Below are 15335 nucleotides of genomic sequence, written 5' to 3'. Positions count from 1 at the left end.
TGCATGAACATTCATAGATGGTGAGCAAGTATTTATTTTGCAGTTGGAATACAATGCACATGGCTGTTTTTTAATGATCTCAGAACTTATACATGGCCGTCGGAAAGGATTTCTGGTGGTGCCAGAAGGAAAACTGGGTAGCGGGTGGAGAGGGTTTGGATTTCATCTATGGAAAGCCATTGCTCTTGAGACGTTAGCCAGCAAACAGACATCCCAATCTGCACTTAAACTCATGGGAGAATTCCAAAACTTTTCTATGGGCAGCGGTGGAGGGGGGTCGGGGAGATGATGGTGGTAGCAAGAATGGAAAGCAATTAATGCCATATTCTCAAAATTCAAAATTGAGAAATCATAGCCACGATATACCTGATTTGGGAACTGGGAAGGAACAAGCAAAATTAAAGGCTAATGTTTCAGTGGAAATTACTGAGAACGTTAGTGGTAGCACAAACTCTTATGTATCTCTGAATATAAGCCTCAGATTGCATAGTGGGTTAGATGGAGAATGGGAGGTAATATGGTCCAAAGTTACTCGAGCTCAGGAAGTGGGTTGTATAGAGAAGATCAAGGAAAACATTAAAAGTTTTAAGCCCAAAGCTCCCTTCAAGCCAAAGCCCATACCTAATCCCAAGCCCATCTCAGTCTGGCGGCCCAAACCAACACAAGCCCTTCAAAACAATAAGACCCAGAATCTAGAATCGTCATCTTCAGCCTTGGGGAGTTCAGTGAGAAGGGGCGATGTTGTGGTTCTTGATTCGAAGCAATCTGAAGTTGATCACCGAAGCGCGTCGGTGCTAGCCCAGTCAATGAAATCTTCCGATGACACCGGGACTAATAGTATTGACACCAATGAGACCGATACTGAGCTCTTAGGCTCCAATGAGACCGATACGGAGCACTTAGGCTATGATGAGGCCGATAAAGAGTGCCTCGACACCGGTGAGTCAGCAAACACATCCGATGGTGAGGAAAACTTGCAGCGAGACATCCAATTGATTCTTCAAGAACATTCCGGCAATATTTTCAGGAAGTGGGGAAATTCTGAGCAGTGGGTGCTTAAGCTGTGAGATGGAAGAAGAGTTGCGGTTCCAATTCAGATTTCTTTGCCACCTGGTGAAGTCATAGAGGGTTTGGAAGAGCAAAACCAATTGTCCTTGGTTCCGTTGAAGCCTACAGATATTTTGGAGGTGTTACCAGCTTAGTATGATGGGAATGATGTACTTGTGGAGGATTGGGCCTTGGACAACGATACAAAGGTTGTTGGGCTACCTAACGAGAGGGGTTTGTCACCTTTAGCAGTGGAACCACTAGCCTATTCTTTACCCTTGACTATGGAAGGACAGGAAGTTGTGGATGTGGAGAGTCCAATGAGGGAAGTACCTTATTTGGAGTGGTTCCAAAGAAGATTTAAAGGGTTTGACAACTTTCTGGGCACATCCTTACAAGGTTTGGAAAATCAAGTAACCACTTTTTTGCTAGCTGTTGAGGCTGAATTACACCGTAGGGCTACTTTGGAAAAAAATGCACGTGACTTGAAGAGAACTGGTGCTTAAGGTTTAAGAGAACTGAAAGGTTTATTCAGTTCAATTAATTATGGTTCTACTTCATCTAGGCACAGTGGTATTAATAGGGAGCAGGCTCTCTCTATTTCTAAATGAATCTGAAGATGCTTTCATGGAATGTCAAAGGATTGAATGAGGTTGAGAAGAGGCTTCAGATTCGTAATTTGTTGCGTACATGGAAACCTGATATTGTATGTTTGCAAGAGACTAAACTTGAATGGATTACTAGAGGAATTGTACGAAGTATATGGAGTTGTACATATGTAGACTGGTTGTACTTGGGTTCAGAAGGTGCTTCTGGAGGTACTGTCCTGATGTGGGATCGAAGGGTAGTGGAAAAGGCAGGAAGCAGTGGGGTATTTTTCTGTTTCATACAAATTTAAAAATGTCGGTGATCAATTTGAGTGGGCTTTCACAGGTGTTTATGGGCCAAATTTGAACAAGAGGTGTAGGAAAATGTGGGAGGAGCTGACAGGGCTGATTAGTTGGTGGGATTCGCCATGGTGCCTAGGACGTGATTTTAACATAATCTGCTTCCCATCAGAAAGACTAGGGGCTGTAAGTTATACTCAGGCTATGCATGAATTTTCAGATTTTATCTCTTTTCATGGGCTGATGGATATATCTATGGAAGGAGGCCTTTACACTTGGTCCTATTCTTCCCGTGCTTCTAGAATAGATTGGTTTCTTTTCTCTCTGTTCTTGGCGGATCACGTCACTCAATTTTATCAGAGAAGGCTGTCCAAAATACTTTTTGATCACTACCCAATTCTGTTGGAGGGGGGGGGGGTGTCACCGAAGAGGTAGAACTCCTTTTCGCTCAAAAAATATGTGGTTGAGGGAGGGGAACTTTGTTGATAAAGTGAAGGAGTGGTGGGCATCCTATTCGTTCCAAGGAAATCCTAGTTTCATACTAGCTAAGAAATTGGAGCATTGAAGTTGGATTTAAAAAAGTAGAACGAGGCAGAATTTTGGAATGTCACTGTTAAGATATAGCAACTTTGGAACAAATTGAATGACTTAGATGTTAGAGAGGAAACTCGTCCTTTAACAGTTGAGGAAAAGTTAGAACAAGCTACTCTCCGCACCGATATTGAAAAGCTCACTCTTTTAGAAGAGATTAGTTGGAGGCAGAAGTCTAGGGTGCTACATTTGAAGGAGGGGGATGCAAATACCAAATTTTTCCATAGAATGGCTAATTCTAATAGAAGAAATAATGGTATTGAGAGCCTTGTGGTTGATGGTGCCTTGTCTTCCAATCAAGGTATGATTGTTGATTACATCACTTAGTTTTTCATGAATTTATACTCTGAGCAACAAGTTATTCAATCATTCCCAGAAGTCTTAGTATTTCCAAGAATATCCGGTGATAATGCAGATTGGCTAGACAGACCATTTGAGGAGGTGGAAATTTTTGATGTCATACAAAATTTTAATGGTGATAAATCGCCTGGACCAGATGGATTTACAATGGCTTTCTTCCAAGCTTGCTGGGGGATTCTCAAACCTGATCTTATGGCTGTGTTCCATCATTTTTTTGCTAAAGGCCAGTTTTAGAAAAGCCTGAATGCTACTTTCATCACTCTCATCCCTAAAAAAAATGAAGCAATTGAAGTAAAGGATTTTCGCCCTACTAGTCTTGTTGGGGGGGTTTATAAGATCATTGTTAAGGTCTTAGCCACCAGACTTCGCACGGTTATGGAAGATATAATTTCAGCTTCACAGAATGCTTTTGTGAGGAACAGGCAGATTCTTTACCCTGTACTTATTGCTAATGAATGCCTTGATAGTAGATTGAAAACTGGGGTGCTAGGGCTACTTTGCAAATTAGATGTTGAGAAGGCTTTTGATCATGTAAATTGGGGTTTTCTTATGCAGTTACTAGAACGGGGTGGGTTCTCTGCCAAATGGAGGCGGTGGATTTTCTTTTGTATATCTACAGTTCGTTTCTCCAGTCTGATAAATGGCACTCCTTGTGGGTTTTTTGAGAGCTCTGCGGGGTTGAGACAAGGTGACCCATTGTCTCCTTTGTTGTTTGTCTTGGTTATGGAAGCCCTGGGGGAATGTTGGATAAAGCTGTCCATGATGGTCACATGTCAGGCTTTGGTGTGGGGTGTATAGAGGGAAGAGCTTTGGTGGTGTCTCATCTTCTCTTTGTGGATGATACTCTAATTTTTTGTGACGCTGATCTGGATCAGATTTTGTTTCTCTGTGTGATACTTATGTGGTTTGAGGCGGTATTTGGTTTAGAGATAAATTTGGGCAAGTCAGAGTTGGTTCCTGTTGATATGGTGTTTACTTTTGACTTATGCTTGCACGTCCTTCGCTGTAAACAAGGTAATCTTCCTATGAAACATTTGGGTCTTCCTTTGGGAGCCAAATTCAAGGATAAGACAATATGGAACCCAATTTTGGAGAGGATAGAACGAAGGTTAGCAGGGTGGAAACGTTTGTACTTATCTAAGGGAGGTAGAGTCACTTTAATTAAAAGCACTCTATCTAATTTACCCACTTATTTTCTATCTTTATTTCCTATTCCTGCTGCTGTGGCTAACTGTAATGAGAAACTTCAAAGGAATTTTTTATGGGGTGGCATTGGTGACGAACCGAAATTCCATTTGGTTAAATGGGATACTGTTTGCTCTCCCATTTCTTCGGGTGGTTTGGGGATAAGGAATGTAAGGCAGTTTAATGAAGCTTTGCTTAGGAAGTGGTTATGGAGATTTGGGATGGAGAAGGCTGCTCTTTGGAGGCAAGTGATAGAGGTGAAATACAGCTGTGAATGGGGTGGTTGGTGTACTAGGCCTGTTAATGGTCCACATTGTGTTGGCTTGTCGAAAAATATTAGTCGGGGATGGCCTTCTTTTTCTTGCCATGTTCTATATGATATTGGAAATGGGTCTAAGGTGAAATTTTGACAAGACCATTGGTGTGGTGAGACGTATCTTGCAGTCAGCTATCCTGATTTGTATAGATTTTGCCGAGATAAAGAAGCTAGCGTGGCTGAACTTATGAAGTTTGATAATGGAGTCTTGTCGTGGGATGTAAGTTTCTTTAGGGGTATGCATCTTCGGGAATTAGAGGCCTTGACTGGTTTTGTGGATACCATATATGGTGCATCGGTGAAGGGGTCCGGCGAGGATAAGATGTGCTGGAAATCTGATAGAGAGAAGGGCTTCTTGGTTAAAGGTTATTATGGTATTTTAATGGGCTTCAAAGATTGTGGCTTTCCTTGGAAAAGTATTTGGAAACAGAAAATTCCATCTAGAGTAGCTTTTTTCGTTTGGACTGCTGCTTTAAGGAAATGCTTAACGATTGACAATTTACGAAAAAGAAAGGTTTGGATATTGGATCGGTGCTACATGTGCAAGTGTAATAATGAGACGGTTGATCATCTTTTTATTCATTGTCCGGTTGCAATGGACTTGTGGGTTATGATGTTTGGTTTATTTGGAGTAAGTTGGGTTATGCCGCAATCTGTAGTGGGACTTCTAGCATGTTGGCAAGGCAGATTTGGTCGTTATCGAAATGGGTTTATTTGGTTGATAGTTCCTCATTGTTTATTGTGGTGTCTTTGGAGGGAGAGAAATAGTAGGTGTTTTGAAGATAAGGAAAGATCCATTTCAGACCTAAAGCTATTTTTCTTTACAACTTTGATGGATTGGTTGGCTGCTTTGCGAAACCAGTCATTTTCTTCTGTTTTTGATTTACTAGATTCTTGTTATTTTCTGTTCTTGATTTGTTTACCCTATGTACACTCCTTGTGTACTTGGTGTTCATTTTTGATATCAATAAACTTATTACTTATCAAAAAAAAGAAAATAATAGTGTCGTCTCATTTATAGACATATACATCTCCCATTTAAATAAACAAGTCAACACCAACAATAGGAAGCAAAAAAAAAAGAACCTTCTAATTCAATTGATCAAGCCAAAATTTGTATGCTTGACTCAAATATAATAAATCTCAAAACAATATTATAGCTATTATAACATTGTAACCTCCACAGTTCAATATATTTCCAAATTTAGCAATATTTAAATAAGTTTAGTAAAATATTACTACACAAATAACATATCTCTAATACGATTATACCAGAGACAAGAAATTTGAGAAACTAATAAATTAATATAAAGCGGTGGAAAAGGCATCAACATGTAAGAAGGAGCATCAGGGGTTCAATTCCAAGTAGATATACTTACGGAGCCAGCGGTGCTTGTGGATGGTGAGAGTTTACTCTGTGAGCCAGCGGAGACCGTGGATGGTGAGAGTTCGCTCTGTGAGCCAGTGGAGACTGTAGATGGTGAGAGTTCTTTGTGAGCCAGCGGGGACCGTGGATGGTAATGAAGATGTGTCCCGGGGGTCGGGTTGATTGAACGTCCAGTTGATGTACAGAAGTCGTGTCCGTATTCAGACTTTACCCTAATCAGCGAGACCGAGGGGCAGAGGACGCTGATCCGTAGGTTTGGTGTCGCACCATGGGGTTCGAAGGGCTCGTTGGTGGCTGAAGTTCCTATGTAATAAAAAAAGAAAAAGAAAAAAAGAACATCAAAACTTGTGTAACACAAAAAACTTAGAAAATACAAAGTATCAATATACATCTATATATATATATATATATATAACAAACTTAGTCCACTTTTATTGTCTTGAATTATTTAAACTTTATGTCATCTATTTTTGTTTAAGGATCACTAATAAAATTTCTATATCATTCCCAAAAATTCAATTATTGCATAGGTAGCATTATATTTCATTTGTATATAATCTGACTAAACAACTAAAAATCCAGTTTGAAAATTTTTTCCATAATATTAATAATGATAAATAATAATTCACAGCCAGAGTTAGAATTTCAAATAATATTAATAATAAAAAAAATAATTCAAAACTTGTGTTAAAAATCTCCACATTTCAAATGGCCAAATTTCACACAATCATATGATTCATAGTCTATTCAATCATTTTATTAAACATAGTATGAGCATATGCAATTTAGAAATATATGATAACCGCACAAAATAAAAATTCAAATCTCTTTGTCTACATTGTTAAGAAAAAATTTCTAATCACTCATTATATCAAAGCGTTACAGAAATAAAGAAATGTTAAATTCCAATAAAATATATTGTATTTACATCACTAACAATGACGTCTACAAATAATAATAATAATAATAACGAAAAAATTTATGAGCATCAGAGCCTATTTTTTTTCCTCTTTAGAAAACCATGTTAAGAAAAAAATTAAAATATTATCTTTCAAGTTTATGACTTTAAATTTAAAGAATATATTCTCAAAATTAAAAAATAACAGCTAGCTTATGAATCAATTATTTATCAACCTAAAAAACATCAATTCAAAATTTAGAAACTCAACATTAAATTTTAGTAGTTTTGGAAATGAAAGACCATTTCTCTTCATTTCATAACTTAATTGTTGTTGAAGTTTCTATGACACATGATGACTAATAACCAAATATAGGGTTACAAAAAAATATAAATTAAATGTCATGTTATCTGGTCACACAAATAATGCTAAAAAAAAAAAATTCTAGGCATTTGAGTATTCAAATGCTTATGATGTAAACCTAATTATTTGAATCAATACGTTGATTAGCCCGTGCAAACAAAGAAAAATGAGTGAGGATAAAATGAAAACATATGAATAGAATGGTTAACATACTAGGCTAGTAATTATGCTGCAATGTTGGATAAGAATTGGTGTTGCCTTCTTATGAACGACTGCTTGATTTTCATTAAAAAACTCATCCAAATTCACAACCTAAACAACTCCAAATTTGTCCGCAAAACAAACGGTTCGTCATTTCTTATTGCAACTGCACTCACTCGCTGCTCTAATCAAATCATACTTTTGCAGTGCCAGGAATCTGTGGTCCAAATTTTAACGAATTTGTCATCACTTGTGGATACAAATATCTTTCCTTTTGCGCCAAAACAAATTGCTCTAAAAGAGTCCCCATGAACCAAAATCATCCACAAAAGAAATGAAACAATCTCCTCTATAAAGCAGTCAATGTCGTTTACAAGTGAAAAATTGAAGTACAGTCCAGGTTGTTGACTAGTAAAAAATACAAGTGTGTGTGATAATTACATAATAACTATAAAGTAGAAGCATCAATGAATATAAATTATTCTAGCCAAATTCATAAATGAATGTAGTCATCAAGTTAGATTCACCTCAATGTTGAAAGGTATAAAATATCTAACCAATAATAGGAAAAAATAATAAAATTTTTTAAAAATGGCAAATAAATTTGTATTGACATAGTTATCTCCTATTACATTCAAGATTTACTCTTAAACTAAATTGATTGTAGCAATGTTGGAATTGGATTGCTAGCAGTAGTGGTAATCAATAATCTATTACATTTTTAATTTGTTGCTACAATTATGGTAAAAGTCAATGAAGTCATATTTATAACCAAATAATTATTGCTACGTGTATGGTAGAAGTAAAAGAAGTCGACCAAATAAGGAACATTATCTTTTTTTTTTTAACCCAAATGATGGAAAACTTTAATTAATTGCTTTATGCCAACACAATATAGATGCATCCATAAGCAATTAACAAATAAATACTTAGAATTTTAGTAGCACTCTTGCCTGATTCTACTGTGATTTCAAATATTGGACTCTCGTAACTTCATCTCCAATTATATGAACAATCATCTAGAGAATTTAAAAGACTAATTTCAATCCGTTTCAAAAAAGAAGAAAAAAATAAATAACTAAAATATATCAGTCAACAACTCATGATACTCATCAATACATACCAAGAAAAGACATCATACTTCAAAATACCTTTTTTTAAACCAATATTGCTATTTCACCAAAAAAAAAAAAAAAAAAGATGCCATTGAATTTGATAGCTTAAAAAAAAAAAATTTAACATGAAAATTACATTTTGAAAATCATGTATCATGAGATTCATGATTTACAAATAAGACAATATAGTAGCCTCAAATTTAAGTGTTCAAAATTCAAATTTTTAAACAATTGAATAAATAAATGGAGACATGGTCATGCTTATTGCAAAATATAAAATAATACCAACTATTAAAACCAACCTTAATGGAATCAAAGTATTTTTTTTTTAATTTTCAATATATGCAATTTATTTTTCCCCCCTTCTAAAATAGGTAATTGCGTTTGGCTTTAAGATTGTTGAAAATATAATAGAAGGAAAAATATTTACGAATTAAATTAATATTAAAGAAAAATGTATCTTGAAATGAAGTTGGATCACAGTTTATATAGGTAATATTAAGTATAACTTCCAGCATCATAAATACAAAACCATTAAAGTAGCAGTTAATATTCTAAAACGTTAAAACTAATATATTAAATTTAACATATATTTAATTAAAATAAAACTGATGACTATTAAACAAATATATATATATATATATATATATATTTTTTTTTTTTTAATTTGAAACATATAACATTAATATCAACGCAGAGCTCCCCTCCCACCAAGCTGGCAGCAACCCACTTTGTTTGATCATGGTTAGAGCCATATTCAAATATTCATTGCACAGGGGCAATGAAGGAGGATATTCTCAATTAAGATTCTGCATCAGCCATGCAAAGGGAACACATGTTGATGGTGGTCAGCTTCTTTTTGGCAGATTGTACAGGGTTAAGATCTTTCCATGTGTTGCCACCCAAGCAAGAAAAGCTACCTTTGTAGGGGCAGCTGTACTCCAAATGCGAGACCAAAAGGGATTGCTGTGTTTTGTTTTCATTGATGAGAGTGTAGAACGATCTGAACGAGAAGACCCTGTTTTTGTCTCTGGCTCACTCTAGTTGATTGGGAATATTTTGGTGTTGGAAATTGTAGAGATGGCTATAAAAATTAATGAGATGGTGGAGTTCCCAATCTTCAACATTTCTAAAAAAGAGAATGTTCTAGAAGATCCCTTGCTCTGAAATTTGAAGGTGATGACTAATGAGAGCTTCCTTATCATAGGCCAAGTTGTAGATGGCAGTAAATAAAACGCTTAGGGCCTCCCACTCATGCCACCCATCATGCCTAGAGTAAATGTTGCCCCCATTCCCCACTTGAATTCTGATAAAAGGGGAAAGTCATCCCATTCTTTCTTGATGAATTTCCATACCCCTACACCATGTGGTCCTCTGGCGGCCTGAGTAATCCATTCATTATGCTCAAACTCCTATTTGGAAGCAATGATACCCTGCCAAAGATGGTCATTTTTTTTTTCATAAATCTCTGCAACCATTTCCTATGAAGTGCTTTATTGAAAGTGAAGGAACTTCAACCCCAAGCCTCCCAAGCAAATATGTTGTTTGACCATTCCCCATTTAACAAGGTGGAATTTGAACTCTGCCCCGACACTCCCCATAAGAAACTCCTCTGAATTCCTTCAAGTCTCTTGGTAATTAATCCTGGAATAGGAAAGAGACATGAAATATACGGGAAGGTTTGTCAAGGTACTTCTAATAAGCGTGAGTCTGCCACCTTTAGACGAGAAATTCCTTTTCCAGTATGCTAATCTCTTCTTGAACTATCAAATAATGGGGCACACTCCTCGATCTTTAAATTTGTCTGTGAGAGAAAGCCCAAGATAATTGATGGGGAAAGTTCCCATCTTGCATTCTAAAAGGCCAACAAGGTAAGGCCCTCTTATGCTTTCACCAATCAGAATAATTTCACCTTTTCCAAGATTGAGAGTCAAGGCCAAGACGCCCTCAAACGCTGGCAAAATGCAACGTAGATTGAGAGGATCACCTTCACTGAAAATAATGGTATCATCGGCGAACAAAAAATGTGACACTTCCATGGATCTTCCATTCTTGCTCACTCTGAGATCATTACTGAGCCCTTTTTTCGGTAGCTTTCTTCAGCATGAGGCTCAACACTTCCATCATCATGATGGGCGAAAAGGGGGACAAAGGATCCCCTTGTCTCAAACCTCTTGATGAGTGAAAGAGATCAGAAGGACATCCATTCACGAGCACTGAGAAGCTTGGAGTGTTGATGCATTGAGTGAGCCTTGAATATTCTTGATGGATGTAAAGTTTGGGGTGCTTTGGTTTGAACCTTTTAGTCGGTCCTCTAGTTATGAAACAGCGGGAGTTTTAGCAGTGGAAAAGGCATTGCAACTGTTTTCTAACTGTGGAAATGTCATGACTTCTGCCTTTGTTTTCTCTGTTGCTGCATTTGCTTTGTATCTTGGGCACTCACTCCTGCAGCTGGGTGCTTATAACTGTATTTTGGGATTTCAGTTTTTTGGGTCTTCAGCTGCTGGGGAAAAAGGGGTGGGGTTGGGGGGTGGTATTTGATATTCTTGCGTATCATATTGTAATCCATATTTAATTGCAGCATAGATTTTATTGCTGATAAAAAAAATTATTGTATGGAAGTCTTGTCTATGCTTTAAATTTCATATTATATTGTGTTGGGTGTTTCTCCGCTGGAGGGGGTGGGGAGGTTAAGGGAAGGATATTCTTGTTGGGCAGGATGGTTTTACGGTTGAGTGATCCTCAATGGCAAGGAATTTTATTTGGATTGTGGTAAAAGCAAGGGGAGAAAGGGTCAGTGTGAGTTAGCTACGTTTTTAGTGTTCTATTAGTTACAATGGCAAGGGTTTGAGAAGAGGTTTCTTAATTTGTGTTTTGTTTTTCAGTTTGCATTTCTTGAATTTATTTTGTGTTTTTTTTCCTTGAAGATTTCTGGCCCTCCTTTAGCTTGTAATTCTTTTTGACATTTTTTTTGTCCTGAAGAGAGAACAGGGAAGAAACACCCAGCAAATAACATGGCCTGGTCTTGGCCTGTTCCTCCAAACAATTCACTATGAAAGACTTCAATTACACTAATCAATCAATTTGTAGCACTCAATTCCAAATCTCCTTACACTCAAGTGCTTGCACACAAAACCCCAAACTTACATTCACACGATCTTGCACCACCCACACGTGCTTCTACATCCCACAATCCTACTTCAGAAACATTTATTAACCCTACTCTAGATAAGTTAGGACTTGCTTCTGCATGGGTACAAGTATTCTTAAAATAGGAGGCCAAACCACTCTGCCTGCGGTGGATCGACCTGTCTTTGCACAGAAAAAACTTCGTGCTCACTATTTGGATCTTCAACGTATCTCTTCGGCCCTTGTGATAACTTATTGCAACAGTTAATTCAATCTGTGCACAACATATTGTGACATAACAACTTGACTTCTATCTAGGAGTGTACTCGGTTTTTTTTAGTTTGGTTTTGCTCAAGATCGAACACCGAACTGAAACATATCAGTTCTTGTAATTGAAAACTGTCACCAAACCATAAATTGATGGTTCGGTTTAAAAAAACACCAGTTCTTCGGTCCAGTTTTCAGTTTTTAACTGAACTGGATCTCACCCCAATAATACTACTACTCAAGGCCCACTTCAAATTGTTGAATGGGCCTTTGTTAATCTTGTGAAGAATTGGGGAGAGGGGGCTCGCTTTTATAAGTGGAGAAGACTCCCCCAAAGTACATGCCCAACCAATGTGGGATGGAATCGACGAGAGGACCCCAGGCAGGGTCCTCCTCCTCGTCGGGATTATGAATGAGGATCTTGATGACATCGTACGCGGCGCTGAAGGCCCAGGCATAGGAATCCCAGCTGCTGCTGCTGCTGTAGAGGGTCTGGATGGGGAGGACGCTGGAGTCGGGGGCTATGGAGACGTTGAGGCGCTCCTCATGGGCGCAAGTGGTGGCGGTGCTGAAGGTGATGGCATAGTACACCCCCCTCTTCACCCTCACCCGATGCTTAATGGAGGCCTCGTTCCCCAATTGGGCACCACCAGCATCATGTCCCCCCAGCATCAAGCCATTGTCAAAAGAAACTCCATTCAATTCTCTACTCTGTTTTCAAGTTCTTCCATGTTGCTTACCAAGATGAAGGAGATCCTTGTCCCACATTGGTAATATATGGGACAAAAGCCCTCACCCTCATGTATAAAATCCCCCCATCTTCTTAGTTAAATATGTATGTTATCATAAATTATAATTTAATGAATAACTGAGGATTGTAAAATTAATAAATTTTAAGAGTTATAAATTGGGCAAAAATTTTTAGGTAAATATATAATTCGGCTTTTCCGGTTTTATCAGTTCAGTTTTCCTTTATAACCGAAACTGATACCAAAAATTGGTTTTTAATAATTGGAAAACTGAAAACAAACACTGAAACTGAAAAACTGTACTGAAATGTTAAACGGTTCGGTTTTGATCTAATTTCCAGTAGTTTTTGTATACCTCTACTTCTATCCCAATTATTGGAGTCGAGTTACATTGAATCCTTTTCCTCTGCCCATGCTGGTTGATTGCTGTCCTTTCTATCTATAATTTAGGTAGCAGAATGTGTTGTGGAATAATAGCCCAAGTGTTAATTGAATTGGTCTCAATTTATGTGTTTAGTTATAATAAGAGAGGCAGGATTTTCCGTAGTTGGACAAAACTTAGGTTTAGTTTTTAATCATTCATTTAAGTATGCGCTACCCGTGGAGAACTCCTGTAAATGTGCTCTAGATAGAGAAGATGGGGAGTAAGGAAGATTTCCAATTCAAAATTGAAATTAGTTTGCCAAATTACCTATGTATCCATATTTTGAGCATATTGCTATTAAATAGTAACATATTTTTTTGGAATATGTGAATAAAAAAATAATGAGTGAGAACTGTCGGGGGTTTATTTATTTGAGAGTGGAGATAATTTGAAGTTCAATTCTCATTTTTATCCATATTGTTTCATGTGCATTGATTTACTTTGGGCTAGCTTCATCGCAAACCAATTGTGGGGTTTCTTGGCTGCCTTGGGGCCTCTTTGGTATTATTTCTATTTTCAGTTTTTTGCTTTTCATTGCTGTACTGTGAAGCAGGTGGTGACAACCAGTTTGTATTGATGGCTTTTGTTTTTGTTATTGATTTTTCAGTTATTGTGGTAATCACTAAAACTAGGTAAGATTTTTTGGTTTTCATAACTCAATGCTTTAATGTATAGAACTCACTTTTATATATTAAATCATCACATACACCATTTTTACTAAAGATATTAAACATACTAAAATTTGAAAGAAAGAGTGGCTGATTAAAACAAAAAAAAAGAAAATTAAAATATAATGTTCTTAGTTTTTTTTTTAATAATTTATATATATAAATAAAAAATAATGAAAATTGTCAATAAACATTTTTTTCATTTTCAATCTTCATATACATTAGATGTACTACAAAATATAATTATTCAATAAAATAATTATTAAATAATTTATTTTTTATATTAAAACATATAATGTTGAAGAAGTATTTATTTTGCATTTTCCATTATTCTAATAATATCTTAATTAATTTAAGATTCAAATTTATTTCTAGTTTTTTAAAGTAAGGTTTAATAGTGTTTTGGTTAAATTTCTTAGTACTTTTTTATGAAAATAATTTGTGGTGATTTAAAGATGCTATGATGTTTTTTTTTTTTTAACTTTTATTTAATTCAAGGACAAGAAAATGAACATGTGTTCAATCAGGTTTTTAAGGGCCTGTCTGGTTAAGGTTTCGGATACAGTTTTGTAACCAAAAATGCAGGATATAAATAATATACAAAATGCGTGTTTGGTTAAGTGTTCTCAAAAATATGCTTTCAGAAATGTATTCGAAAACACCCCTAAAAGATACAGGTTTGCAGGAAATGATTTTAAAGTGTTTCCTGTGTTTTCAAATACAGTTTTCCAGATGCAAGGAAGACATGGGTATGAGGTATAACCCGTTTTTAATCATAATAGTAATATTGATAATAATGATAAGACTAATAATAATGATAATACTTATTTTTTTATTGACAAATTGTTGCTTGGATCAACTTTAACTAAACGTAGTTCCACTGTTTCCATTTTCAGGAACAATTTCAAATATAACTAATAAAACACATTTTTGAGTGTAAAAAATAAATGAGACAGTCCTTTGTTTTCATTTTCAAAAACACAATACAGAAACTCCTTTTTGAATCCTTAACCAAATGGACCCTATTTTGTTTTAGTTTTGCAAATGCAAGCAATTAGGTTGCCTGTTTACAGCTTTTAGTTTCGTTTTATGGTTTTTAGTTTTTATTCCCTGTTTTTGTTTTTTTAAGTGTTGCAAGGGATATATACTAGGTGGTCCCTAAGTTTATTATTTGGTGCTCTAGACTCTAGAATGCTTAGAATATTGTCCTCACCTTGTCTGACCAGTGGCACCTGATTGATCAATTCTATTTAACTTATCATAAAAAATGTAAATAAAATTTTTGACATTTTTAATAAGCTAATACTTGCATTAACATTGAATACTTGCATTAACATATCAATACTTGCATTTTTTTAAAATTGTTGAAAAGAATTGACTAATCAGTTGTCATTGATTGAGCTTGGTGACAACTCATATTTTGTAGTCATTGGTGTGGTTTTGTTGTGTTGTTAACTTCAACTTCTTGCCTTCTAATTTAAGTTGTAATTGTTGAAGTGTCAGTTGTCTATTCACAAAGAATTTTTTCTAATCCTTTATTCAGGCTTCTATGTCTAATTTAGAATGATTATCCTGAATTTTGGCCAAGATTTAATTCAGAAGACTAATAATAAGTCTAAATTAGTATGGTTTTTTGAAAATTTTGTCAATTCTTGGTGAAATAATTTCCTAAAGTTACCTATAAAAAATTTTCAAGAGCCTGTTCTGATTAGCTATTTTAAGACATGATTTCATTAAAACTTATGAT

The 15335-nt window shown here is 35.9% G+C and overlaps 1 protein-coding gene across 2 annotated transcripts in view; it reads left to right on the top strand.

Annotated features, from left to right (window-relative positions):
- Window positions 1-15335, top strand: part of LOC131152385 (rRNA-processing protein EFG1) — a 34039-nt gene that overhangs the window by 11813 nt on the left and 6891 nt on the right. The gene's annotated exons all lie outside the window — the stretch shown is intronic.

The sequence above is a fragment of the Malania oleifera genome, chromosome 3 (assembly GCF_029873635.1).
Source record: "Malania oleifera isolate guangnan ecotype guangnan chromosome 3, ASM2987363v1, whole genome shotgun sequence".
NCBI lineage: Eukaryota > Viridiplantae > Streptophyta > Magnoliopsida > Santalales > Ximeniaceae > Malania > Malania oleifera.
The sequence above is the reverse complement of the archived record's forward strand: the minus strand, read 5'-3'. Positions and strand labels throughout refer to the sequence as shown.